General features: G+C 35.8%; 3 non-coding genes and 1 pseudogene across 3 annotated transcripts; 1 reads left to right on the top strand and 3 right to left on the bottom strand.

Annotated features, from left to right (window-relative positions):
• Positions 1-1,623: 1,623 nt before the first annotated feature.
• Positions 1,624-1,742, bottom strand: LOC114920067 (5S ribosomal RNA). The gene has a single exon (XR_010665810.1). It is a non-coding gene; the product is annotated as a 5S ribosomal RNA (ribosomal RNA).
• Positions 1,743-1,903: 161 nt separating this feature from the next.
• Positions 1,904-2,012, bottom strand: LOC114920066 (5S ribosomal RNA; annotated as a pseudogene).
• Positions 2,013-8,853: 6,841 nt separating this feature from the next.
• On the bottom strand, positions 8,854-8,972 carry LOC114919232 (5S ribosomal RNA). The gene has a single exon (XR_003807700.1). It is a non-coding gene; the product is annotated as a 5S ribosomal RNA (ribosomal RNA).
• A 12,086-nt stretch (positions 8,973-21,058) lies between these two features.
• Positions 21,059-21,179, top strand: LOC114917329 (5S ribosomal RNA). Its single transcript, XR_003806053.1, has one exon. It is a non-coding gene; the product is annotated as a 5S ribosomal RNA (ribosomal RNA).
• Positions 21,180-26,234: the final 5,055 nt, after the last annotated feature.

The following is a 26,234-nucleotide window of genomic DNA, read 5'->3' as shown; positions in this document are numbered from 1 at the left end:
TTTCATGAAAATTTTCAACTTTTTGAAGTAGAAATCTTTTCATGAAAATTTTCAACTTTTTTGAAGCCGAAATCTTTTAATGTGAATTTTCAACTTTTTTCAAGCCGAAATACTTCATGAAAATGTTCAACTTTTTTGAAGCCGAAATCTTTTCATGAAAATTTTAAACTTTTTTGAAGCCGAAATCTTTTCATAAAAAATGTTCAACTTTTTTGAAGCAGAAATCTTTTCATGAAAATCTTCGACTTTTTTGCAGCCGAAATACTTCATGAAAATGTTCAACTTTTTTGAAGCCGAAATCTTTTCATGAAAATCTTCGACTTTTTTGAAGTCGAAATAGTTCATGAAAGTTTTCAACCTTTTTGAAGCTGAAATCTTTTCATGAAAATTTTCAACTTTTTGAAACCAAAATCTTTTCATGAAAATGTTCCATTTTTTTGAAAACGAAATCTTTTCATGAAAAATGTTCAACTTTTTTGAAGCCGAGATCTTTTCATGAAAATTATCAACTTTTTGAAACCGAAATCTTTTCATGTAAATTTTCAACTTTTTTGAAGCAGAAATCTTTTCATGAAAATTTTAGACTTTTTTGCAGCCGAAATACTTCATGAAAATGTTCAACTTTTTTGAAGCCGAAAACTTTTCATGAAAATCTTCGACTTTTTTGAAGTCGAAATAGTTCATGAAAGTTTTCAACCTTTTTGAAGCTGAAATCTTTTCATGAAAATTTTCAACTTTTTGAAACCAAAATCTTTTCATGAAAATTTTCAACTTTTTTGAAGCCGAAATCTTTTCATGAAAATTTTCAACTTTTTGAAACCGAAATCTTTTCATGAAAATTTTCAACTTTTTTGAAGCCGAAATCTTTTCATGAAAGTTTTCAACTTTTTCAAACCGAAATCTTTTCATGAAAATTTTCAACTTTTTTGAAGCTTAAATCTTTTCATGAAAATGGTCAACTTTTTTGAAGCCGAAATCTTTTCATGAAAATGGTCAACTTTTTTGAAGCCGAAATCTTTTCATGAAAATCTTAGACTTTTTTGAAGTCGAAATCTTTTCATATAAATTTTCAACTTTTTTGAAGCAGAAATCTTTTCATGAGAAGACGTGCCGAGAAGACGATCAAACTTGACTATCTAGAGGACGTAAAAGTAGTAACAAGGTTTCCGTAGGTGAACCTGCGGAAGGATCATTACCGGTTTGAGATCCCCGCACCGAGGGGCCACGCGGCCTCGGGTGCGGGGATCTCAAACCGGTAATGATCCTTCCGCAGGTTCACCTACGGAAATGCTCTTGTTGTTTTTCTTGCTGGGCGCTTTCTTAATCGGGATTACAGGACAGGCCGGTGCTCTGTTGGTCTTTGTTTTAGGAGTTTTGGTAACCTTACCAAATTGGTAACATTTGAGACAAATGTTTTCCTGACATATCCGCCGCCAGCACCAAGGGGCCACGCGGCCTCGGGTGCGGGGATCTCAAACCGGTAATGATCCTTCCGCAGGTTCACCTACGGAAACCTTGTTACGACTTTTACTTCCTCTAGATAGTCAAGTTTGGCTGAATTTTTGGACATGTGAATATGTCTCTATATGATGAAAGAAAAGCATATGATGAAAAAAATGAAAAAGCTTACAGCACCTGGTATTCCCAGGCGGTCTCCCATCCAAGTACTAACCAGGCCCGACCCTGCTTAGCTTCCGAGATCGGACGAGATCGGGCGTGTTCAGGGTGGAATGGCCGTAAGCCATTATGTTGTGCAGAAAGGGGCCTTTTAAAGATCTCATGCCCTCGGCCATAATGTGGGGGAGCAAATGCTCCCCCACATTATTGATTCTGGCTGAATTTTTGGACATGTGAATATGTCTCTATATGATGAAAGAAAAGCATATGATGAAAAAAATGAAAAAGCTTACAGCACCTGGTATTCCCAGGCGGTCTCCCATCCAAGTACTAACCAGGCCCGACCCTGCTTAGCTTCCGAGATCGGGCCTGTTCAGGGTGGTATGGCCGTAAGCCATTATTGTGTGCAGAAAGGGGCCTTTTAAAGATCTCATGCCCTCGGCCATAATGTGGGGGAGCAAATGCTCCCCCACATTATTGATTCTGGATGAATTTTTGGACATGTGAATATGTCTCTATATGATGAAAGAAAAGCATATGATGAAAAAAATGTAAAAGCAAATGCTCCCCCACATTATTGATTCTGGCTGAATTTTTGGACATGTGAATATGTCTCTATATGATGAAAGAAAAGCATATGATCAAAAAAATGAAAAAGCTTACAGCACCTGGTATTCCCAGGCGGTCTCCCATCCAAGTACTAACCAGGCCCGACCCTGCTTAGCTTCCGAGATCGGACGAGATCGGACGTGTTTTTTTTTTTTTATCTTTTATTATCAAAAGTACAAAAACATTTATATTATTTACACATCATTTACAAGAAATACAATACCAAAACATACACCATATAAATCAAACCTCCCCTCAGAGGCAAGCGCTTGCCAAAGAAAACAAAATAAAGCAAACAAAATCAAAACCTCCCCTGATTCCAAAACACTTAAAAACTCTCTTGAGTTCTTCCCTCAAAGTAAACAACCCCCGAAAACAAACCCCAAAGCAAACAAAATCCCCTTGAGAGCTCTCAACCTCCCCTGCAAACCAAAAGGCCCTCAAATCAAACCACCCATTTTTCCCCATGACCAACGAAAAACCGTAACAGAAACAAAATAAATTATACGTCCCACACAATGCCCTCTTCATTTACCCCACACACTTTCGCCCCTTCCACAAACATTCTCACAAACTCACTCTCATTCGCAACGTGCAACAATTTTAGGTGTGCTCTCCATTCATTCGAAAACATTCTCCACACATTCATTCTCTTGTTTTCGTACAATGCAAAATTCCTTCTGTTAAAAACCGCTTTGCGTGCAAAGGCTAAAATCATATTCATAACGTTGTGGTTTTTTTGTTTCGTTCCCACCCCCAACAGCACCGACAATTCCCACCCCCTTTCATTCCAACACTCATTCTCACTACATTTCCCCAACATTTCCCTTATTTTTCCCCAAAACACGCCCAATTCCCCACATGTCACAAACAAATGCACCAAATCCTCATCCACACTTTCACATACACAACACTTTCTTTCATACCTCTCCTTGTGGATTTGATGCAGGACGATGCAGGTGAAGATCCTCCTGTGCCTCAGTTTGAAATCTAAGTCAAATATTGCATGCGGTGTGTGCGGTATGTTAATGTTTTTCCATATCATGTTGCTTGTTATGTCTGGGTATGTGTCTGTCCATTTAACTTCAGATGTGGGTTTCTGTATTCTATGTGTGATTGCGCATCTATACCAAATTTTTGTGGTGACATCAGTAATGTTGTGCTTCTTCTCCCCTAGGCACAGGGAGATCCCCACCGCATCGTCCCGCATCGCTCCCTCCTTCTCCTTGATTAGTTTTTCCCATTCGCTCGACAAAGACAATTTTACATTTTCAAACACTCTCTCAATCACATCCTTTCTGCACACATACCCCTTGTTTTTTAACCCCACCAACACCATTTGTACATCAAACTCCCCCTCATCGTTCACTAAATCCCCTATTCTAATGTATCCCGCTTTCTCCATTGCCTCGCACTTGATTGCCCTCTCCCCATTTTTAAAATACGGGCTTGAGAGGAAGGGCAGCCGCAGCACTGACCCTCTCGTTCCGCATTCCGGTACAGTCCAGGCTGAAACCTGATACCACGCATTGAGTACTTCCTGGAAAAACCGTGGCAAGTGTTTAAATGCGTCCGGGTTATTTATCTGGTGCAGGTTGTCCTCGTTGTGGAGTCCAAAACTGCACAGATGTTGTTTGAAATGATTTTTCCAACCTACGCTCCGGCTCTGGTCCTTAAATTTGCCTATCAATTTGGCTCTTAGTGCTACTTTTTTTGTCAGTAAGTCAATCAAAGCTAACCCACCCTGATCTTTAGCCCCTATTATTGTTTTGTGAGCTATACTCGCTGCTTTGTTTCTCCAAATAAAGTCCCTAATGATCTTTGAGATCTCCGCGAAGGCCCAGTCCGGGAGCGCGCAAGTACTCAGCGCATGATTCACTTTGGACAACACGAGAGCATTTGTTACGGCTACCCTTCCTCTCAGCAATAGGCCCCTTGCCCTCCACAAATTCAAAGTTTTCTTAATTTTACCCACCACCTCTTTCCATGTTTCGTCATCACATTCATTCTCGTTTTTCCCCACACTCACTCCCAGCACTTTTCTTCTCTCCCCCACCGTTTTAAATCCCCACCTATTAGCGTAATTTGATTCCCTTCCCAGTAGCATAATTTCAGACTTATTTTCGTTTACTTTTGCCCCCGATGCCCTTTCATAGGTTTGCACGTGTTTCAGTATTAGTTCTATATCCTCCTCTCTTTTCACCATTATATTCACGTCATCCGCATATTGGATTATTTTAACATTTTCCTCCCCTATTCCTTCAATGCTCCCGTCTTCCGATATCAGCGCTGCCAGCGGCTCTGCCACCAAGCTATACAGCAGCGCTGACATCGGACACCCCTGTCTTACTGATCTTGTGATCTTAAATGCATCAGTTAAAGCCCCGTTACATTTTATCTTACTTTCCGCCCCTTTGTACAACACATTTATCCACTCTCGCATTCTCTCCCCGAACCCAAACTTCTCCAAAACCCTCCCCATGAACCCATGATCCACTCTGTCAAATGCCTTACTTAAATCAATCCCTAACCAGTAGCATAATTTCAGACTTATTTTCGTTTACTTTTGCCCCCGATGCCCTTTCATAGGTTTGCACGTGTTTCAGTATTAGTTCTATATCCTCCTCTCTTTTCACCATTATATTCACGTCATCCGCGTATTGGATTATTTTAACATTTTCCTCCCCTATTCCTTTAATGCTCCCGTCTTCCGATATCAGCGCTGCCAGCGGCTCTGCCACCAAGCTATACAGCAGCGCTGACATCGGACACCCCTGTCTTACTGATCTTGTGATCTTAAATGCATCAGTTAAAGCCCCGTTACATTTTATCTTACTTTCCGCCCCTTTGTACAACACATTTATCCACTCTCGCATTCTCTCCCCGAACCCAAACTTCTCCAAAACCCTCCCCATGAACCCATGATCCACTCTGTCAAATGCCTTACTTAAATCAATCCCTAACCATATCCCCCCCTCCCTTTCCATGTCCCTGACCGTCTGTTTTATTGAAATGATTGAGTCTGCTATGTCCCTGTTTGGTATGCTGTATGACTGTGTTTGCTCTATGATAGTTCCTATTACTTCCCTGATTCTATTGGCTATTGTTTTTGCTATGATTTTGTAATCTGTGTTTAGTAAACTGATTGGTCTGTAGTTGTCCAGATTTTTATTGTCCCCCTTGTTTTTGTAGAAAATAGTAACCACCCCCTCCCCCAAGCTTTTCGGTATGCATTTGACTCTCTCAATATATTTACTTAGTTTGCCTAGTATGGGTACTAGCTGTTCTTTGAAAGCTAAATAAAATTCAGCAGTTAGGCCATCGCTACCAGGACTTTTGTTTCTGTTTAAACCCTCTAGAGCGCTTTTGATTTCTCCGTCCGTAAACTCACTTTCACACCATATTTTATCCTCGTCGCTAAGTTCCTTCTTTAAGGCACCCACAGCTCTGTCCGCGCTCGCACCATCACACTCCTGTCTCGTGAACAGGCTTTCATAGTAGCCTTTGACCGTTTTTAATATTTCAGTTTTATCCGTCACCCTTTCCCCTGCTGCGTTCACTAATTCGTTTATTTCTGTTTTTATTTGCTTTTGTTTCTCCAGACCCAGGAAAAAGGCTGTGCTCCTTTCCCCTTCATACAAATATTGTATTTTGCTCCTAATCGCTGCGCCCCTACATTTTTTTAGTTCGAACGCTTTTAACTGCTCTTTTAAGCGTATGTATTTTTCTGCGCAAGCATTATCTGCACTGTCGAGCAATGTTATTTCCTCACTTAGTTGTTTTCTTAGATTCTCTTCCATTTGATTTTCTCTCCACTTTTTCTCCTTACTATAGTTAATGCACTTTTTTTTGATTCTGACTTTTACCCCATCCCACCACACCATTCATATCTTCATTCTCCCCCCACTCATATCCCACATCATTCAAGAATTTTTTCATGCTTTTCACAAACGCATCATCTTCTAGCAGACTTCCGTTAAAGCACCATATCCCTCCTTTACGTGAATCAGTTTCTTTTCCAAATGTGATTGTCATTCCTGCGTGATCGCTCCACGTATTGGTTTTATACTCAGCGCTTTTTACCCACTTCACCACCTCACATGTCACCAGGGAGAGGTCTATTCTTGATTGTTTCAGTCTGTTTAGCACGATTTGCCTTCTAGAGTAAGCCCTTTCCCATGGGTGCAGCAATCTCCATATGTCTAAGCACTGCTTGGTTATTATTAGGTCTTTCAGTGCCCCTCTGCTTACATCCCCCTTGAACACATTATTTTTTGATACGTCTGTTGGCGTCATTGCCACATTGAAGTCGCCGATTATCACGCAGTTTCCTTCCCACCATTTGCTTATTTCTATAAAAAACGTTTTCCTTTCTTTTTCTCCGTTCGGCGCATATATATTTATAATTCTTAAATTTTTTGTTTCGTACATACAGTCTATAACTATAACTCTCCCCTCTTTATCCCCGTACACCAAATTAACCCCTGTTACCCGATCCGTTTTGATTAGAACCGCCACTCCTCTCGCCCTTGGCGTACCATTGGAGCTAAAGATTTGGCCCACAAAGTCTTTTTTAATGTCTTCTACCAGGGAATCATCCCACCTGGTCTCCTGCACACACAGGATGTCATTTTGCCAGGAAAGCATGGATTGTCTCTTTTCCTTGCTTCGTAGTCCATTGGCGTTGATAGAAAATAAAATTAAGGCCATTATCAAAAAGGAAAAAAAAGAAAAACAAACGGATTTACCAGGGTTATTTCCAGCCATTATTTGTCTTTACTTTTTAATTTTTTAGCCAACTTCTTTCGTTGCCCCAAACTCAGTCTTTTTTGCGCGCTTGCCAGTTCACTAACATCCATTTCGCTGTCCGTTTCGTTTGGACTGGCGCTTTTAGTGAGGTTGTTTGCCCTGATTTTACTCCCTCCCGCCTGCCCCGGCACCCTCTCAGGCACCTCCCTCCCCTTTGTGCTCATGCTTACCCCTGGTTCTCCGTCCGATCTGTCTCCCTTTTTCGCTTTCTTGCTCGTTTTCCGCTGCTTCTGTTGTCCCCCTCCTCCAGCCTGCTCCGGCGTCTCCAACTCGTTCTCTGCCACCTGCTCTCCTCCGCTCTCTCCGCTCTGCTCCATTTCTCCTCCGCTGCCCTCCTCCTCTCCGGTCTCCTCCTTGCTTTTTCCAGTCACCTCCTCCTCTCCTTCTGCCGCGTCCTTGTACACCTCCTCCTCCGCCTCATTCCTGCTCTCCTTTTCATTTTCACACTCGCAGTCATTTTCTCTTTTTCCACAGTTTTTACATTTTGCCAGGTTCGCGCTGCACTCACGTGCAAAGTGTCCCTGCACCCCACATTTGTGGCACATGAACTCCGGGCACTCTCGCAGGATGTGTCCCGGCTGGATACACATCCTGCACACTTTTTGCTGTCTGTCATGAATGACTCTGAAGAATTCGCTCCCCATCACTGTATTGAATTTTGTGGAGTACGGTAGCGACTGTACCTGGTCGTTGAACCGGACCCGGACAAACCTTGTTCCGTCGGCTATTGTTGTCCCTGGCCACATTCTTCTTTTAATCGGAGATGTGGGGTTCACTCCCCAGCCCGTCAGCTTCCACACGATTTCTTCATCCGTGATGTAGGCCGGCAGGTTCAGAAAGGACACCACCAGCTCGTCATTGTTTAGTTCTCTGGCTACAACTCTTGTCTCTCCAATTTTGAAGCCGTCCAGCAGCCTTTCTTTTCCCTTGATGTTGCTCACTGTTACTTCCAGTTTTTCCGGCCCCACGGTTCTGCACGCCAGCAGGCCCCCGCAGATCATTTTTAAATTGTTCATCACCTGCTGTAGAGGCACTTTTTCCCCCACCATTTCAATGTTTAGTGTCAGTTTTTTTTCGTAGGCCACTTTTGCCTCTCTTGTCTCAGCTCCCTCTGCACCTCTCACACTCTGCACACCAATCAGTCCTTGATTGTCCGCAGCTGGGGCAATCAGCTCACTGCTCCTCTCTCTTCCTCTCTCTCCGTTGTCCATACCATTCCTAGTTTCGTTTGCCATGTTTATCAGTCCTTTTTGTCCGTCGTCCTTTTCGTTGTCGTTTAATCCGTTCCGTTGTTTCAATGCCGTGTTTGTCTGTCCTTTTTCTTGTCCATTATCCATTTCTTTTTCCTTTTCTCCGGTCCGTTGTCCTGTCATCTTTGTAATCCGTCCGTGTGTGTTTGCTAGCGGCCCGCTAGCAAACATTTAAGAAATCAAAGGTCTTCCCAAAAAAAGGGGTAAACAGGTAAGAAAAAAGCAAAAAAGAAAAGCACACTGCTGGGGGACGTTCACTCAAGATCTGAGGACTTTAAACAAAACAAGGCATATATAACAAAAATGAAAAATAAGGACTCCTGCTCTCTCTGGCACGTCTGCTCTCTCCGGGCTCCACTCTGTCTCTGCCGTAAACGGGGCGTGTTCAGGGTGGTATGGCCGTAAGCCATTATTGTGTGCAGAAAGGGGCCTTTTAAAGATCTCATGCCCTCGGCCATAATGTGGGGGAGCAAATGCTCCCCCACATTATTGATTCTGGCTGAATTTTTGGACATGTGAATATGTCTCTATATGATGAAAGAAAAGCATATGATGAAAAAAATGAAAAAGCTTACAGCACCTGGTATTCCCAGGCGGTCTCCCATCCAAGTACTAACCAGGCCCGACCCTGCTTAGCTTCCGAGATCGGACGAGATCGGGCGTGTTCAGGGTGGTATGGCCGTAAGCCATTATTGTGTGCAGAAAGGGGCCTTTTAAAGATCTCATGCCCTCGGCCATAATGTGGGGGAGCAAATGCTCCCCCACATTATTGATTCTGGCTGAATTTTTGGACAAAGTTGAAAATTTACATGAAAAGATTTCGAAATAAAAAAAGTTGAAAATTTTCATGAAGTATTTCGGCTTCAAAAAGTTGAAAATTTTCATGAAAAGATTTCATTTTCAAAAAAGTTGAAAATTTACATGAAAAGATTTCGACTTCAAAAATGTCTAAGATTTTCTTGAAAAGATTTCTGCTTCAAAAAAGTTGAAAATTTTCATGAAAAGATTTCGGCTTCAAAAAGTTGAAAATTTTCATGAAAAGATTTCGGCTTCAAAAAAGTTGAAAATTTTCATGAAAAGATTTCGGCTTCAAAATGTTGAAAATTTTCATGAAAACATTTCGGCTTCAAAAAAGTTGACCATTTTCATGAAAAGATTTCGGCTTCAAAAAAGTTGACCATTTTCATGAAATGATTTTGGTTTCAAAAAGTTGAAAATTTTCATGAACTATTTCGGCATCAAAAAAGTTGAAGATTTTCATGAAAAGATTTCGGCTTCGAAAAAGTTGCAAATTTTCATGAAAAGATTTCGGGTTCAAAAAAGTTCAAAACTTTCATGAACTATTTCGGCATCAAAAAAGTTGAAAATTTTCATGAAAAGATTTCGGCTTCAAAAAAGTTGAACATTTTAATGAAAAGATTTCGGGTTCAAAAAAGTTGAAAATTTACATGAAAAGATTTCGACTTCAAAAAAGTTGAAAATTGTCATGAAAAGATTTCGGCTTCAAAAAAGTTGACCATTTTCATGAAAAGATTTCGGCTTCAAAAAAGTTAAAAATTTTCATGAAAAGATTTCGACTTCAAAAAAGTTTAAGATTTTCATGAAAAGATTTTTGCTTCAAAAAAGTTGAAAATTTTCATGAAAAGATTTCGGCTTCAAAAATTTGAAAATTTTCATGAAAAGATTTCGGCTTCAAAAAGTTGACCATTTTCATGAAAAGATTTCGGCTTCAAAAAAGTTGAACATTTTCATGAAAAGATTTCTGCTTCAAAAAAGTAGAAAATTTACATGAAAAGATTTCGAAATAAAAAAAGTTGAAAATTTTCATGAAGTATTTCGGCTTCAAAAAAATGGAACATTTTCATGGAAATATTTCGACTTCAAAAAAGTTGAACATTTTCATGGAAAGATTTCTGCTTCAAAAAAGTTGAAACTTTAAATGAAAAGATTTCGACTTAAAAAAAGTTGAAAATTTTCATGAAGTATTTCGGCTTCAAAAAAATGGAACATTTTCATGAAAAGATTTCGGCTTCAAAAAAGTTGAACATTTTCATGAAAAGATTTCTGCTTCAAAAAAGTTGAAAATTTAAATGAAAAGATTTCTGCTTCAAAAAAGTCTAAGATTTTCATGAAAAGATTTCTGCTTCAAAAAAGTTGAAAATTTTCATGAAAAGATTTCGGCTTCAAAAAAGTTGAAAATTTTCATGAAGTATTTCGGCTTCAAAAAAGTTGAACATTTTCATGAAAAGATTTCGGCTTCAAAAAAGTTGAACATTTTCATGAAAAGATTTCTGCTCCAAAAAAGTTGAAAATTTACATGAAAAGATTTCGAAATAAAAAATGTTGAAAATTTTCATGAAGTATTTCGGCTTCAAAAAAATGTAACATTTTCATGAAAAGATTTCGGCTTCAAAAAAGTTGAACATTTTCATGAAAAGATTTCTGCTCCAAAAAAGTTGAAAATTTACATGAAAAGATTTCGAAATAAAAAATGTTGAAAATTTTCATGAAGTATTTCGGCTTCAAAAAAATGTAACATTTTCATGAAAAGATTTCGGCTTCAAAAAAGTTGAACATTTTCATGAAAAGATTTCTGCTCCAAAAAAGTTGAACATTTTCATGAAAAGATTTCGGCTTCAAAAAAGTTGAAAATTTTCATGAAATGATTTTGGTTTCAAAAAGTTGAAAATTTTCATGAACTATTTCGGCATCAAAAAAGTTGACCATTTTCATGAAAAGATTTCGACTTCAAAAAAGTCTAAGATTTTCATGAAAAGATTTCGGCTTCAAAAAAGTTGACCATTTTCATGAAAAGATTTTGGCTTTAAAAAAGTTGAACATTTTCATGAAAAGATTTCGGCTTCAAAAAGTTGAAAATTTTCATGAAAAGATTTCGGCTTCAAAAAGTTGAAAATTTTCATGAAAAGATTTCGGCTTCAAAAAAGTTGACCATTTTCATGAAAAGATTTCGTTTTCAAAAAAGTTGAAAATTTTCATGAAAAGATTTCGGTTTCAAAAAGTTTAAAATTTTCATGAAAAGATCTCGGCTTCAAAAAAGTTGAACATTTTCATGAAAAGATTTCGGCTTCAAAAAAGTTGAAAATTTTCATGAAAAGATTTCGGCTTCAAAAAAGTTGAAAATTTTCATGAAGTATTTCGGCTTCAAAAAAATGGAACATTTTCATGAAAAGATTTCGGATTCAAAAAAGTTGAACATTTTCATGAAAAGATTTCTGCTTCAATAAAGTTGAAAATTTACATGAAAAGATTTCGACTTCAAAAAAGTCTAAGATTTTCATGAAAAGATTTCTCCTTCAAAAAAGTTGAAAATTTTCATGAAAAGATTTCGGCTTCAAAAAGTTGAAAATTTTCATGAAAAGATTTCGGCTTCAAAAAGTTGAAAATTTTCATGAAAAGATTTCGGCTTCAAAAAAGTTGAAAATTTTCATGAAAAGATTTCGGCTTCAAAATGTTGAAAATTTTCATGAAAACATTTCGGCTTCAAAAAAGTTGACCATTTTCATGAAAAGATTTCGGCTTCAAAAAAGTTGAAAATTTTCATGAAATGATTTTGGTTTCAAAAAGTTGAAAATTTTCATGAACTATTTCGGCATCAAAAAAGTTGAAGATTTTCATGAAAAGATTTCTGCTTCAAAAAAGTTGAAAATTTTCATGACAGGATTTCGGCTTCAAAAAAGTTGAAAATTTTCATGAAAAGATTTTGGCTTCAAAAAAGTTGAACATTTTCATGAAAAGATTTCTGCTTCAAAAAAGTTGAAAATTTTCATGACAGGATTTCGGCTTCAAAAAAGTTGAAAATTTTCATGAAAAGATTTTGGCTTCAAAAAAGTTGAACATTTTCATGAAAAGATTTCTGCTTCAAAAAAGTTGAAAATTTTCATGACAGGATTTCGGCTTCAAAAAAGTTGAAAATTTTCATGAAAAGATTTTGGCTTCAAAAAAGTTGAACATTTTCATGAAAAGATTTCGGCTTCAAAAAAGTTGAACATTTTCATAAAGTATTTCGGCTTCAAAAAAATGGAACATTTTCATGAAAAGATTTCGGCTTCAAAAAAGTTGAACATTTTAATGAAAAGATTTCGGGTTCAAAAAAGTTGAAAATTTACATGAAAAGATTTCGACTTCAAAAAAGTTGAAAATTTTCATGAAAAGATTTCGGCTTCAAAAAAGTTGACCATTTTCATGAAAAGATTTCGGCTTCAAAAAAGTTGAAAATTTTCATGAAAAGATTTCGACTTCAAAAAAGTTTAAGATTTTCATGAAAAGATTTTTGCTTCAAAAAAGTTGAAAATTTTCATGAAAAGATTTCGGCTTCAAAAAGTTGAAAATTTTCATGAAAAGATTTCGGCTTCAAAAAGTTGACCATTTTCATGAAAAGATTTCGGCTTCAAAAAAGTTGAACATTTTCATGAAAAGATTTCTGCTTCAAAAAAGTAGAAAATTTACATGAAAAGATTTCGAAATAAAAAAAGTTGAAAATTTTCATGAAGTATTTCGGCTTCAAAAAAATGGAACATTTTCATGAAAATATTTCGACTTCAAAAAAGTTGAACATTTTCATGGAAAGATTTCTGCTTCAAAAAAGTTGAAAAATTTAAATGAAAAGATTTCGACTTCAAAAAAGTCTAAGATTTTCATGAAAAGATTTCTGCTTCGTAAAAGTTGAAAATTTTCATGAAAAGATTTCGGCTTCAAAAAAGTTGAAAATTTTCATGAAGTATTTCGGCTTCAAAAAAGTTGAACATTTTCATGAAAAGATTTCGGCTTCAAAAAAGTTGAACATTTTCATGAAAAGATTTCTGCTCCAAAAAAGTTGAAAATTTACATGAAAAGATTTCGAAATAAAAAAAGTTGAAAATTTTCATGAAGTATTTCGGCTTCAAAAAAATGTAACATTTTCATGAAAAGATTTCGGCTTCAAAAAAGTTGAACATTTTCATGAAAAGATTTCGGCTTCAAAAAAGTTGAAAATTTTCATGAAAAGATTTCGGCTTCAAAAAGTTGAAAATTTTCATGAAAAGATTTCGGCTTCAAAAAAGTTGAAAATTTTCATGAAAAGATTTCGGCTTCAAAATGTTGAAAATTTTCATGAAAACATTTCGGCTTCAAAAAAGTTGACCATTTTCATGAAAAGATTTCGGCTTCAAAAAAGTTGACCATTTTCATGAAATGATTTTGGTTTCAAAAAGTTGAAAATTTTCATGAACTATTTCGGCATCAAAAAAGTTGAAGATTTTCATGAAAAGATTTCGGCTTCGAAAAAGTTGCAAATTTTCATGAAAAGATTTCGGGTTCAAAAAAGTTCAAAACTTTCATGAACTATTTCGGCATCAAAAAAGTTGAAAATTTTCATGAAAAGATTTCGGCTTCAAAAAAGTTGAACATTTTAATGAAAAGATTTCGGGTTCAAAAAAGTTGAAAATTTACATGAAAAGATTTCGACTTCAAAAAAGTTGAAAATTGTCATGAAAAGATTTCGGCTTCAAAAAAGTTGACCATTTTCATGAAAAGATTTCGGCTTCAAAAAAGTTAAAAATTTTCATGAAAAGATTTCGACTTCAAAAAAGTTTAAGATTTTCATGAAAAGATTTTTGCTTCAAAAAAGTTGAAAATTTTCATGAAAAGATTTCGGCTTCAAAAATTTGAAAATTTTCATGAAAAGATTTCGGCTTCAAAAAGTTGACCATTTTCATGAAAAGATTTCGGCTTCAAAAAAGTTGAACATTTTCATGAAAAGATTTCTGCTTCAAAAAAGTAGAAAATTTACATGAAAAGATTTCGAAATAAAAAAAGTTGAAAATTTTCATGAAGTATTTCGGCTTCAAAAAAATGGAACATTTTCATGGAAATATTTCGACTTCAAAAAAGTTGAACATTTTCATGGAAAGATTTCTGCTTCAAAAAAGTTGAAACTTTAAATGAAAAGATTTCGACTTAAAAAAAGTTGAAAATTTTCATGAAGTATTTCGGCTTCAAAAAAATGGAACATTTTCATGAAAAGATTTCGGCTTCAAAAAAGTTGAACATTTTCATGAAAAGATTTCTGCTTCAAAAAAGTTGAAAATTTAAATGAAAAGATTTCTGCTTCAAAAAAGTCTAAGATTTTCATGAAAAGATTTCTGCTTCAAAAAAGTTGAAAATTTTCATGAAAAGATTTCGGCTTCAAAAAAGTTGAAAATTTTCATGAAGTATTTCGGCTTCAAAAAAGTTGAACATTTTCATGAAAAGATTTCGGCTTCAAAAAAGTTGAACATTTTCATGAAAAGATTTCTGCTCCAAAAAAGTTGAAAATTTACATGAAAAGATTTCGAAATAAAAAATGTTGAAAATTTTCATGAAGTATTTCGGCTTCAAAAAAATGTAACATTTTCATGAAAAGATTTCGGCTTCAAAAAAGTTGAACATTTTCATGAAAAGATTTCTGCTCCAAAAAAGTTGAAAATTTACATGAAAAGATTTCGAAATAAAAAATGTTGAAAATTTTCATGAAGTATTTCGGCTTCAAAAAAATGTAACATTTTCATGAAAAGATTTCGGCTTCAAAAAAGTTGAACATTTTCATGAAAAGATTTCGGCTTCAAAAAAGTTGAAAATTTTCATGAAAAGATTTCGGCTTCAAAAAGTTGAAAATTTTCATGAAAAGATTTCGGCTTCAAAAAAGTTGAAAATTTTCATGAAAAGATTTCGGCTTCAAAATGTTGAAAATTTTCATGAAAACATTTCGGCTTCAAAAAAGTTGACCATTTTCATGAAAAGATTTCGGCTTCAAAAAAGTTGACCATTTTCATGAAATGATTTTGGTTTCAAAAAGTTGAAAATTTTCATGAACTATTTCGGCATCAAAAAAGTTGAAGATTTTCATGAAAAGATTTCGGCTTCGAAAAAGTTGCAAATTTTCATGAAAAGATTTCGGGTTCAAAAAAGTTCAAAACTTTCATGAACTATTTCGGCATCAAAAAAGTTGAAAATTTTCATGAAAAGATTTCGGCTTCAAAAAAGTTGAACATTTTAATGAAAAGATTTCGGGTTCAAAAAAGTTGAAAATTTACATGAAAAGATTTCGACTTCAAAAAAGTTGAAAATTGTCATGAAAAGATTTCGGCTTCAAAAAAGTTGACCATTTTCATGAAAAGATTTCGGCTTCAAAAAAGTTAAAAATTTTCATGAAAAGATTTCGACTTCAAAAAAGTTTAAGATTTTCATGAAAAGATTTTTGCTTCAAAAAAGTTGAAAATTTTCATGAAAAGATTTCGGCTTCAAAAATTTGAAAATTTTCATGAAAAGATTTCGGCTTCAAAAAGTTGACCATTTTCATGAAAAGATTTCGGCTTCAAAAAAGTTGAACATTTTCATGAAAAGATTTCTGCTTCAAAAAAGTAGAAAATTTACATGAAAAGATTTCGAAATAAAAAAAGTTGAAAATTTTCATGAAGTATTTCGGCTTCAAAAAAATGGAACATTTTCATGGAAATATTTCGACTTCAAAAAAGTTGAACATTTTCATGGAAAGATTTCTGCTTCAAAAAAGTTGAAACTTTAAATGAAAAGATTTCGACTTAAAAAAAGTTGAAAATTTTCATGAAGTATTTCGGCTTCAAAAAAATGGAACATTTTCATGAAAAGATTTCGGCTTCAAAAAAGTTGAACATTTTCATGAAAAGATTTCTGCTTCAAAAAAGTTGAAAATTTAAATGAAAAGATTTCTGCTTCAAAAAAGTCTAAGATTTTCATGAAAAGATTTCTGCTTCAAAAAAGTTGAAAATTTTCATGAAAAGATTTCGGCTTCAAAAAAGTTGAAAATTTTCATGAAGTATTTCGGCTTCAAAAAAGTTGAACATTTTCATGAAAAGATTTCGGCTTCAAAAAAGTTGAACATTTTCATGAAAAGATTTCTGCTCCAAAAAAGTTGAAAATTTACATGAAAAGATTTCGAAATAAAAAATGTTGAAAATTTTCATGAAGTATTTCGGCTTCAAAAAAATGTAACATTTTCATGAAAAGATTTCGGCTTCAAAAAAGTTGAACATTTTCATGAAAAGATTTCTGCTCCAAAAAAGTTGAAAATTTACATGAAAAGATTTCGAAATAAAAAATGTTGAAAATTTTCATGAAGTATTTCGGCTTCAAAAAAATGTAACATTTTCATGAAAAGATTTCGGCTTCAAAAAAGTTGAACATTTTCATGAAAAGATTTCTGCTCCAAAAAAGTTGAACATTTTCATGAAAAGATTTCGGCTTCAAAAAAGTTGAAAATTTTCATGAAATGATTTTGGTTTCAAAAAGTTGAAAATTTTCATGAACTATTTCGGCATCAAAAAAGTTGACCATTTTCATGAAAAGATTTCGACTTCAAAAAAGTCTAAGATTTTCATGAAAAGATTTCGGCTTCAAAAAAGTTGACCATTTTCATGAAAAGATTTTGGCTTTAAAAAAGTTGAACATTTTCATGAAAAGATTTCGGCTTCAAAAAGTTGAAAATTTTCATGAAAAGATTTCGGCTTCAAAAAGTTGAAAATTTTCATGAAAAGATTTCGGCTTCAAAAAAGTTGACCATTTTCATGAAAAGATTTCGTTTTCAAAAAAGTTGAAAATTTTCATGAAAAGATTTCGGTTTCAAAAAGTTTAAAATTTTCATGAAAAGATCTCGGCTTCAAAAAAGTTGAACATTTTCATGAAAAGATTTCGGCTTCAAAAAAGTTGAAAATTTTCATGAAAAGATTTCGGCTTCAAAAAAGTTGAAAATTTTCATGAAGTATTTCGGCTTCAAAAAAATGGAACATTTTCATGAAAAGATTTCGGATTCAAAAAAGTTGAACATTTTCATGAAAAGATTTCTGCTTCAATAAAGTTGAAAATTTACATGAAAAGATTTCGACTTCAAAAAAGTCTAAGATTTTCATGAAAAGATTTCTCCTTCAAAAAAGTTGAAAATTTTCATGAAAAGATTTCGGCTTCAAAAAGTTGAAAATTTTCATGAAAAGATTTCGGCTTCAAAAAGTTGAAAATTTTCATGAAAAGATTTCGGCTTCAAAAAAGTTGAAAATTTTCATGAAAAGATTTCGGCTTCAAAATGTTGAAAATTTTCATGAAAACATTTCGGCTTCAAAAAAGTTGACCATTTTCATGAAAAGATTTCGGCTTCAAAAAAGTTGAAAATTTTCATGAAATGATTTTGGTTTCAAAAAGTTGAAAATTTTCATGAACTATTTCGGCATCAAAAAAGTTGAAGATTTTCATGAAAAGATTTCTGCTTCAAAAAAGTTGAAAATTTTCATGACAGGATTTCGGCTTCAAAAAAGTTGAAAATTTTCATGAAAAGATTTTGGCTTCAAAAAAGTTGAACATTTTCATGAAAAGATTTCTGCTTCAAAAAAGTTGAAAATTTTCATGACAGGATTTCGGCTTCAAAAAAGTTGAAAATTTTCATGAAAAGATTTTGGCTTCAAAAAAGTTGAACATTTTCATGAAAAGATTTCTGCTTCAAAAAAGTTGAAAATTTTCATGACAGGATTTCGGCTTCAAAAAAGTTGAAAATTTTCATGAAAAGATTTTGGCTTCAAAAAAGTTGAACATTTTCATGAAAAGATTTCGGCTTCAAAAAAGTTGAACATTTTCATAAAGTATTTCGGCTTCAAAAAAATGGAACATTTTCATGAAAAGATTTCGGCTTCAAAAAAGTTGAACATTTTAATGAAAAGATTTCGGGTTCAAAAAAGTTGAAAATTTACATGAAAAGATTTCGACTTCAAAAAAGTTGAAAATTTTCATGAAAAGATTTCGGCTTCAAAAAAGTTGACCATTTTCATGAAAAGATTTCGGCTTCAAAAAAGTTGAAAATTTTCATGAAAAGATTTCGACTTCAAAAAAGTTTAAGATTTTCATGAAAAGATTTTTGCTTCAAAAAAGTTGAAAATTTTCATGAAAAGATTTCGGCTTCAAAAAGTTGAAAATTTTCATGAAAAGATTTCGGCTTCAAAAAGTTGACCATTTTCATGAAAAGATTTCGGCTTCAAAAAAGTTGAACATTTTCATGAAAAGATTTCTGCTTCAAAAAAGTAGAAAATTTACATGAAAAGATTTCGAAATAAAAAAAGTTGAAAATTTTCATGAAGTATTTCGGCTTCAAAAAAATGGAACATTTTCATGAAAATATTTCGACTTCAAAAAAGTTGAACATTTTCATGGAAAGATTTCTGCTTCAAAAAAGTTGAAAAATTTAAATGAAAAGATTTCGACTTCAAAAAAGTCTAAGATTTTCATGAAAAGATTTCTGCTTCGTAAAAGTTGAAAATTTTCATGAAAAGATTTCGGCTTCAAAAAAGTTGAAAATTTTCATGAAGTATTTCGGCTTCAAAAAAGTTGAACATTTTCATGAAAAGATTTCGGCTTCAAAAAAGTTGAACATTTTCATGAAAAGATTTCTGCTCCAAAAAAGTTGAAAATTTACATGAAAAGATTTCGAAATAAAAAAAGTTGAAAATTTTCATGAAGTATTTCGGCTTCAAAAAAATGTAACATTTTCATGAAAAGATTTCGGCTTCAAAAAAGTTGAACATTTTCATGAAAAGATTTCGGCTTCAAAAAAGTTGAAAATTTTCATGAAAAGATTTTGGTTTCAAAAAGTTGAAAATTTTCATGAAAAAATTTCGGCTTCAAAAAAATGGAACATTTTCATGAAAAGATTTCGGCTTCAAAAAAGTTGAACATTTTCATGAAAATATTTCTGCTTCAAAAAAGTTGAAAATTTACATGAAAAGAATTCGACTTAAAAAAAGTTGAAAATTTACATGAAAAGATTTCGACTTAAAAAAAGTTGAAAATTTACATGAAAAGATTTCGGCTTCAAAAAAGTTGAACATTTTCATGAAAAGATTTCGGCTTCAAAAAAGTTGAATATTTTCATCAAGTCTTTCGGCTTCAAAAAAGTCGAAGATTTTCATGAAAAGATTTCTGCTTCAAAAAAGGTGAAAATTTTCATGAAAAGATTTCGGCTTCAAAAAGTTGAAAATTTTCATGAAAAGATTTCGACTTCAAAAAAGTCTAAGATTTTCATGAAAAGATTTCGGCTTCAATAAGTTTAAAATTTTCATGAAAAGATTTCGGCTTCAAAAAAGTTGACCATTTTCATTAAAAGATTTTGGCTTTAAAAAAGTTGAACATTTTCATGAAAAGATTTCGGCTTCAAAAAGTTGAAAATTTTCATGAAAAGATTTCGGCTTCAAAAAGTTGAAAATTTTCATGAAAAGATTTCGGCTTCAAAAAAGTTGACCATTTTCATGAAAAGATTTCGTTTTCAAAAAAGTTGAAAATTTTCATGAAAAGATTTCGGTTTCAAAAAGTTTAAAATTTTCATGAAAAGATCTCGGCTTCAAAAAAGTTGAACATTTTCATGAAAAGATTTCGGCTTCAAAAAAGTTGAAAATTTTCATGAAAAGATTTTGGTTTCAAAAAGTTGAAAATTTTCATGAAAAGATTTCTGCTTCAAAAAAGTTGAAAATTTACATGAAAAGATTTCGGCTTCAAAAAAGTTGAACATTTTCATGAAAAGATTTAGACTTCAAAAAAGTTGAATATTTTCATCAAGTATTTCGGCTTCAAAAAAGTCGAAGATTTTCATGAAAAGATTTTGGCTTCAAAAAAGTTGAAAATTTTTATGAAAAGATTTCGGCTTCAAAAAAGTTGAACATTTTCATGAAAAGATTTCTGCTTCAAAAAAGTTGAAAAATTACATGAAAAGATTTTGGTTTCAAAAAGTTCAAAATTTTTATGAAAAGATTTCGGCTTCAAAAAAGTTGAACATTTTCATGAAAAGATTTCTGCTTCAAAAAAGTTGAACATTTTCATGAAAAGATTTCGGGTTCAAAAAAGTTGAAAATTTTCATGAACTATTTCGGCTGCAAAAAAGTTGAAAATTTTCATGAAAAGATTTAAGTTTCAAAAAAGTTGAAAATTTTCATGAACAGATTTCGGCTTCAAAAAAGTTGAACATTTTCATGAAAAGATTTCGGCTTCAAAAAAGTTTAAGATTTTCATCAAGTCTTTCGGCTTCAAAAAAGTTGAAGATTTTCATGAAAAGATTTCTGCTTCAAAAAAGGTGAAAATTTTCATGACAGGATTTTGGCTTCAAAAAAGTTGAAAATTTTTATGAAAAGATTTCGGCTTCAAAAAAGTTGAACATTTTCATGAAAAGATTTTTGCTTCAAAAAAGTTGAAAAATTACATGAAAAGATTTTGGTTTCAAAAAGTTGAAAATTTTCATGAAAAGATTTCGGCTTCAAATAAGTTGAAAATTTTCATGAAAAGATTTCTGCTTCAAAAAAGTTGAAAATTTTCATGAAAAGATTTTGGTTTCAAAAAGTTGAAAATTTTCATGAAAAGATTTCGGCTTCAAAAAAGTTGAACATTTTCATGAAAAAATTTCGGCTTCAAAAAAGTTGAAAAATTACATGAAAAGATTTTGGTTTCAAAAAGTTGAAGATTTTCATGAAAAGATTTAGACTTCAAAAAAGTTGACTATTTTCATGAAAAGATTTCGGTTTCAAAAAGTTGAAAATTTTCATGAAAAGATTTCGGCTTCAAAAAAGTTCAACATTTTCATGAAAAGATTTCGGTTTCAAAAAAGTTGAACATTTTCATTAAAAGATTTCTGCTTCAAGACAAATGTTTTCCTGACATATCCGCCGCCAGCACCGAGGGGCCACGCGGCCTCGGGTGCGGGGATCTCAAACCGGTAATGATCCTTCCGCAGGTTCACCTACCTGGGCATACCACCCTGAACACGCCCGATCTCGTCCGATCTCGGAAGCTAAGCAGGGTCGGGCCTGGTTAGTACTTGGATGGGAGACCGCCTGGGAATACCAGGTGCTGTAAGCTTTTTCATTTTTTTCATCAAATGCTTTTCTTTCATCATATAGAGACATATTCACATGTCCAAAAATTCAGCCAGAATCAATAATGTGGGGGAGCATTTGCTCCCCCACATTATGGCCGAGGGCATGAGATCTTTAAAAGGCCCCTTTCTGAACACAATAATGGCTTACGGCCATACCACCCTGAACACGCCCCGTTTACGGCAGAGACAGAGTGGAGCCCGGAGAGAGCAGACGTGCCAGAGAGAGCAGGAGTCCTTATTTTTCATTTTTGTTATATATGCCTTGTTTTGTTTAAAGTCCTCAGATCTTGAGTGAACGTCCCCCAGCAGTCACGGACTGTGAGGGGGATTATTTTTCTTTTTTGCTTTTTTCTTACCTGTTTACCCTTTTTTTGGGAAGACCTTTGATTTCTTAAATGTTTGCTAGCGGGCCGCTAGCAAACACACACGGACGGATTACAAAGATGACAGGACAACGGACCGGAGAAAAGGAAAAAGAAATGGATAATGGACAAGAAAAAGGACAGACAAACACGGCATTGAAACAACGGAACGGATTAAACGACAACGAAAAGGACGACGGACAAAAAGGACTGATAAACATGGCAAACGAAACTAGGAATGGTATGGACAACGGAGAGAGAGGAAGAGAGAGGAGCAGTGAGCTGATTGCCCCAGCTGCGGACAATCAAGGACTGATTGGTGTGCAGAGTGTGAGAGGTGCAGAGGGAGCTGAGACAAGAGAGGCAAAAGTGGCCTACGAAAAAAAACTGACACTAAACATTGAAATGGTGGGCGAAAAAGTGCCTCTACAGCAGGTGATGAACAATTTAAAAATGATCTGCGGGGGCCTGCTGGCGTGCAGAACCGTGGGGCCGGAAAAACTGGAAGTAACAGTGAGCAACATCAAGGGAAAAGAAAGGCTGCTGGACGGCTTCAAAATTGGAGAGACAAGAGTTGTAGCCAGAGAACTAAACAATGACGAGCTGGTGGTGTCCTTTCTGAACCTGCCGGCCTACATCACGGATGAAGAAATCGTGTGGAAGCTGACGGGCTGGGGAGTGAACCCCACATCTCCGATTAAAAGAAGAATGTGGCCAGGGACAACAATAGCCGACGGAACAAGGTTTGTCCGGGTCCGGTTCAACGACCAGGTACAGTCGCTACCGTACTCCACAAAATTCAATACAGTGATGGGGAGCGAATTCTTCAGAGTCATTCATGACAGACAGCAAAAAGTGTGCAGGATGTGTATCCAGCCGGGACACATCCTGCGAGAGTGCCCGGAGTTCATGTGCCACAAATGTGGGGTGCAGGGACACTTTGCACGTGAGTGCAGCGCGAACCTGGCAAAATGTAAAAACTGTGGAAAAAGAGAAAATGACTGCGAGTGTGAAAATGAAAAGGAGAGCAGGAATGAGGCGGAGGAGGAGGTGTACAAGGACGCGGCAGAAGGAGAGGAGGAGGTGACTGGAGAAAGCGAGGAGGAGACCGGAGAGGAGGAGGGCAGCGGAGGAGAAATGGAGCAGAGCGGAGAGAGCGGAGGAGAGCAGGTGGCAGAGAACGAGTTGGAGACGCCGGAGCAGGCTGGAGGAGGGGGACAACAGAAGCAGCGGAAAACGAGCAAGAAAGCGAAAAAGGGAGACAGAACGGACGGAGAACCAGGGGTAAGCATGAGCACAAAGGGGAGGGAGGTGCCTGAGAGGGTGCCGGGGCAGGCGGGAGGGAGTAAAATCAGGGCAAACAACCTGACTAAAAGCGCCAGTCCAAACGAAACGGACAGCGAAATGGATGTTAGTGAACTGGCAAGCGCGCAAAAAAGACTGAGTTTGGGGCAACGAAAGAAGTTGGCTAAAAAATTAAAAAGTAAAGACAAATAATGGCTGGAAATAACCCTGGTAAATCCGTTTGTTTTTCTTTTTTTTCCTTTTTGATAATGGCCTTAATTTTATTTTCTATCAACGCCAATGGACTACGAAGCAAGGAAAAGAGACAATCCATGCTTTCCTGGCAAAATGACATCCTGTGTGTGCTGGAGACCAGGTGGGATGATTCCCTGGTAGAAGACATTAAAAAAGACTTTGTGGGCCAAATCTTTAGCTCCAATGGTACGCCAAGGGCGAGAGGAGTGGCGGTTCTAATCAAAACGGATCGGGTAACAGGGGTTAATTTGGTGTACGGGGATAAAGAGGGGAGAGTTATAGTTATAGACTGTATGTACGAAACAAAAAATTTAAGAATTATAAATATATATGCGCCGAACGGAGAAAAAGAAAGGAAAACGTTTTTTATAGAAATAAGCAAATGGTGGGAAGGAAACTGCGTGATAATCGGCGACTTCAATGTGGCAATGACGCCAACAGACGTATCAAAAAATAATGTGTTCAAGGGGGACGTAAGCAGAGGGGCACTGAAAGACCTAATAATAACCAAGCAGTGCTTAGACATATGGAGATTGCTGCACCCATGGGAAAGGGCTTACTCTAGAAGGCAAATCGTGCTAAACAGACTGAAACAATCAAGAATAGACCTCTCCCTGGTGACATGTGAGGTGGTGAAGTGGGTAAAAAGCGCTGAGTATAAAACCAATACGTGGAGCGATCACGCAGGAATGACAATCACATTTGGAAAAGAAACTGATTCACGTAAAGGAGGGATATGGTGCTTTAACGGAAGTCTGCTAGAAGATGATGCGTTTGTGAAAAGCATGAAAAAATTCTTGAATGATGTGGGATATGAGTGGGGGGAGAATGAAGATATGAATGTGTGGTGGGATGGGGTAAAAGTCAGAATCAAAAAAAAGTGCATTAACTATAGTAAGGAGAAAAAGTGGAGAGAAAATCAAATGGAAGAGAATCTAAGAAAACAACTAAGTGAGGAAATAACATTGCTCGACAGTGCAGATAATGCTTGCGCAGAAAAATACATACACTTAAAAGAGCAGTTAAAAGCGTTCGAACTAAAAAAATGTAGGGGCGCAGCGATTAGGAGCAAAATACAATATTTGTATGAAGGGGAAAGGAGCACAGCCTTTTTCCTGGGTCTGGAGAAACAAAAGCAAATAAAAACAGAAATAAACGAATTAGTGAACGCAGCAGGGGAAAGGGTGACGGATAAAACTGAAATATTAAAAACGGTCAAAGGCTACTATGAAAGCCTGTTCACGAGACAGGAGTGTGATGGTGCGAGCGCGGACAGAGCTGTGGGTGCCTTAAAGAAGGAACTTAGCGACGAGGATAAAATATGGTGTGAAAGTGAGTTTACGGACGGAGAAATCAAAAGCGCTCTAGAGGGTTTAAACAGAAACAAAAGTCCTGGTAGCGATGGCCTAACTGCTGAATTTTATTTAGCTTTCAAAGAACAGCTAGTACCCATACTAGGCAAACTAAGTAAATATATTGAGAGAGTCAAATGCATACCGAAAAGCTTGGGGGAGGGGGTGGTTACTATTTTCTACAAAAACAAGGGGGACAATAAAAATCTGGACAACTACAGACCAATCAGTTTACTAAACACAGATTACAAAATCATAGCAAAAACAATAGCCAATAGAATCAGGGAAGTAATAGGAACTATCATAGAGCAAACACAATCATACAGCATACCAAACAGGGACATAGCAGACTCAATCATTTCAATAAAACAGACGGTCAGGGACATGGAAAGGGAGGGGGGGATATGGGAAGGGAATCAAATTACGCTAATAGGTGGGGATTTAAAACGGTGGGGGAGAGAAGAAAAGTGCTGGGAGTGAGTGTGGGGAAAAACGAGAATGAATGTGATGACGAAACATGGAAAGAGGTGGTGGGTAAAATTAAGAAAACTTTGAATTTGTGGAGGGCAAGGGGCCTATTGCTGAGAGGAAGGGTAGCCGTAACAAATGCTCTCGTGTTGTCCAAAGTGAATCATGCGCTGAGTACTTGCGCGCTCCCGGACTGGGCCTTCGCGGAGATCTCAAAGATCATTAGGGACTTTATTTGGAGAAACAAAGCAGCGAGTATAGCTCACAAAACAATAATAGGGGCTAAAGATCAGGGTGGGTTAGCTTTGATTGACTTACTGACAAAAAAAGTAGCACTAAGAGCCAAATTGATAGGCAAATTTAAGGACCAGAGCCGGAGCGTAGGTTGGAAAAATCATTTCAAACAACATCTGTGCAGTTTTGGACTCCACAACGAGGACAACCTGCACCAGATAAATAACCCGGACGCATTTAAACACTTGCCACGGTTTTTCCAGGAAGTACTCAATGCGTGGTATCAGGTTTCAGCCTGGACTGTACCGGAATGCGGAACGAGAGGGTCAGTGCTGCGGCTGCCCTTCCTCTCAAGCCCGTATTTTAAAAATGGGGAGAGGGCAATCAAGTGCGAGGCAATGGAGAAAGCGGGATACATTAGAATAGGGGATTTAGTGAACGATGAGGGGGAGTTTGATGTACAAATGGTGTTGGTGGGGTTAAAAAACAAGGGGTATGTGTGCAGAAAGGATGTGATTGAGAGAGTGTTTGAAAATGTAAAATTGTCTTTGTCGAGCGAATGGGAAAAACTAATCAAGGAGAAGGAGGGAGCGATGCGGGACGATGCGGTGGGGATCTCCCTGTGCCTAGGGGAGAAGAAGCACAACATTACTGATGTCACCACAAAAATTTGGTATAGATGCGCAATCACACATAGAATACAGAAACCCACATCTGAAGTTAAATGGACAGACACATACCCAGACATAACAAGCAACATGATATGGAAAAACATTAACATACCGCACACACCGCATGCAATATTTGACTTAGATTTCAAACTGAGGCACAGGAGGATCTTCACCTGCATCGTCCTGCATCAAATCCACAAGGAGAGGTATGAAAGAAAGTGTTGTGTATGTGAAAGTGTGGATGAGGATTTGGTGCATTTGTTTGTGACATGTGGGGAATTGGGCGTGTTTTGGGGAAAAATAAGGGAAATGTTGGGGAAATGTAGTGAGAATGAGTGTTGGAATGAAAGGGGGTGGGAATTGTCGGTGCTGTTGGGGGTGGGAACGAAACAAAAAAACCACAACGTTAT

Source organism: Labrus bergylta, chromosome 24, assembly GCF_963930695.1.
Source record: "Labrus bergylta chromosome 24, fLabBer1.1, whole genome shotgun sequence".
NCBI classification, from domain to species: domain Eukaryota; kingdom Metazoa; phylum Chordata; class Actinopteri; order Labriformes; family Labridae; genus Labrus; species Labrus bergylta.
The sequence above is the reverse complement of the archived record's forward strand: the minus strand, read 5'-3'. Positions and strand labels throughout refer to the sequence as shown.